Below are 2801 nucleotides of genomic sequence, written 5' to 3'. Positions count from 1 at the left end.
CAAACTCAATGGGTTTACGTCAAAACAAAATCAAAACAAAACATAGATTAAACCAAACTGAACCAAAGCAAATTAAATTAAATTACATGAAGTTACAACACCCAGCACAATCCTACCAAAGCTCCCCATCACCGGTAGCATGAGTTGCCATGCCGGTATTTGTTCAGAATTCTTCGTCTCAGAGCCCTCACTGTTACACAAATGCCCTGACCAATAAAGCCAATAAAACCATGTCTATATGGTTGACAAAGGGCCGCCACGTCCTATAACAATGTTCCTTTTTCTGGTGCCCATACTCGTAAGGAAGTCCAGGGCGGTGGACTCCATAACTAATCTACACCACGATCAGAGTCATCGGAGGTTTCCTGGAACCCAGTTCATTAGAATGTTATTCCTCGCACAAAATGAATGAATACTAAACAATTTATTCCCATGCTAGTCCAAAGAGGGAAGGTTCAGCGAACCCAAAAGGAGGGGCACCAGATTTGCCTTGACATCGGTTCCAAGACCCCTTCCAAAACACTTGCTATAGTGCACCAATACCTACGAAGCTTGTGGCATGATCAAAAGCAATAAGTAAGAGTACCAATATCTATTGTACATCTGGGGCACATTGGGGACCCTCCTGTCTTAAATTTGACAAGCTGCTCTGGTGTCAATTAAACCCTGTGGAGTACCTTCAACTGCATAGCCTACGTCCTATTGCAAATTGAAATCTTCCTTACGGTCTCCCAAATATCTTCCCACTCCTCTGGTAAGATCTCCACCCACAATTCCTGAGCCCAGATTCCATGCAGCCGCTCTATATCATTTGAGACACTACCTCTTAAAAATGATAGAGGTGCTGACCGAGAGAGCACCTGTGGACCGAAGCACTCTTCTCTCCATTTCCGACCTATGGGGACTAACCATTAATGTCGTCTATTTTTCTGTATAAAATTCCTCATCTGAAATAAAGAAAGTGGCCCCTCCAAGATAACTCATATTTCTGGCTCAGGTGCTCGAAAACCATCCTGACCACCACACCAAATAATTCTCCCAAACAGGAAACTCCTCTGGACTCCAGAGCCGAAAGGCATAATCCATCAATCCCAGCTGGAATCCTACAATGGGAGTAAAAGGGGAAGTTTATTTTTGTAAATTGCCCTCACTTTGTCGCATCATTTTCCAGGCTTTAACTATGTTAAGGACAATTGGATTTCTGCAATGGTCCATAACTGTCCTCGTCTTGTCCATGAACAACAGATTAATGAGGGGGCATTTTGCCTGGGATGCCTCAATGTCCAGCCAAACTGACCGCAGGTCTTTGCAAGCTCAATCAGCCACATACAATTGCAAGGAACCTAGTTGGTATTTCTTAATGTCCAGAGAATTCACACCCTTCATCTCCTGCAGGAGTTACAATTTGGTGAGCTTCATAAGGCGCCATCTGTGGTGCCAGATAAACAAGCTTAACCAAATGTAAAGCCTCCATAGCACCGACCTGGAGAGCATCAAAAGGAACATTCGCATGGGATAGAAGAAACGAGGAAGTACATTCATTTTAACCGGAACGTATTCTACCCAACCAGGATATTGGAATATCTTCCCAGAGCCAAAGGTCCTGTCTTATCTTCTCGAGCACCTGCACGAAGTTTGCTTTATATAATTGACCGAAGGCCGGTGTGATAAAAACGCCTAAATAGAGAAAACCTCCTTGTGATCATCTAAAAGGGAATCGGATTGCACCCCCATGATCAGGTAATCGAATAACACCCCAACAGGCATGGACTCCGATTTCATAAAATTGATGTTATACCCGAGAAAGATCCAAATAAATCAGTCACTTCTATTAAACGGGGCAAGATATCATCGGGTTAGTTAGAAAGAGAAGAACGTCATTTGTGTAAAGGATGATGTTATGCCTTCCTGACCCTACCTCCAGGACAGTTATATTGGGGCCCCTCTGGGTGGCCTCTGCCAACGGATCAATCACCAATACAAATAATAACGTTGAAAGGGGCACCCTTGTCGGCTGCCTCTGCCGATGCTAAAATTATACCATTAGACCTTATACCATTAGTGAGAACTGCCGCTGCTTTAGCGTCACGGTATAATTCTGCCATCGACCAGGCAAAGACACCTCCAAGGCCAAACGGTTCCAAGACAGAAAAGAGGTGTGGTCACTCCACACAATCAAATGCTTTCTCTGCGTCCAGCGAGATTACCAAGCCTGGAACCGACCTTGCTGGCACATCTGAACCATATTTAGCACTCTCCTAATATTAATAGGGGACCTGCGACTCCTAATAAAACCTGTCTGTTCCTCTTTCACAATGAAGGACAAGATCTTCTCCAGCCTCAAAGCTAGTATTTTCGACAAAATTTTAAAGTCCACAGTTTTAATAACAGTATAGGCCTATACGAATAGGCAATCCTCTGGGGTTTCCCTCCTTGAGAATAAGAGAAATATTTGCTTTTGTCTGAGAGGATGGGAGGCAGTCCTGTCTACAAAAATAATTGATATATCCAACATTGGCCCAGCCATCATGTCTATGAACTCCTTATAAATCTCACTCCGCAAGCCATCTGGGCTGGCCGGTTGTCACTCTGGAGCTGCCTTACCGCATCCTGTATCTCTTAGATTGTCAGAGGGGCATTCAAAAGAGACTCCTGCTCTGAAGTTACACCTGGGAGGTCCAAGGTCTTAAAAAGGACTCCGTCTTCACCAATCTGTCCGCACAATCGTCTGACTGGAGCAGCCCAGAGTAGAAGTTACTGAATGCTGCATTAACCCTTTTCAGATCGCAGGTGATAGTACC

The sequence above is a fragment of the Hemiscyllium ocellatum genome, unplaced genomic scaffold (assembly GCF_020745735.1).
Source record: "Hemiscyllium ocellatum isolate sHemOce1 unplaced genomic scaffold, sHemOce1.pat.X.cur. scaffold_96_pat_ctg1, whole genome shotgun sequence".
In the NCBI taxonomy this organism is placed as follows: domain Eukaryota; kingdom Metazoa; phylum Chordata; class Chondrichthyes; order Orectolobiformes; family Hemiscylliidae; genus Hemiscyllium; species Hemiscyllium ocellatum.
Note: the sequence above shows the minus strand (reverse complement) of the source record.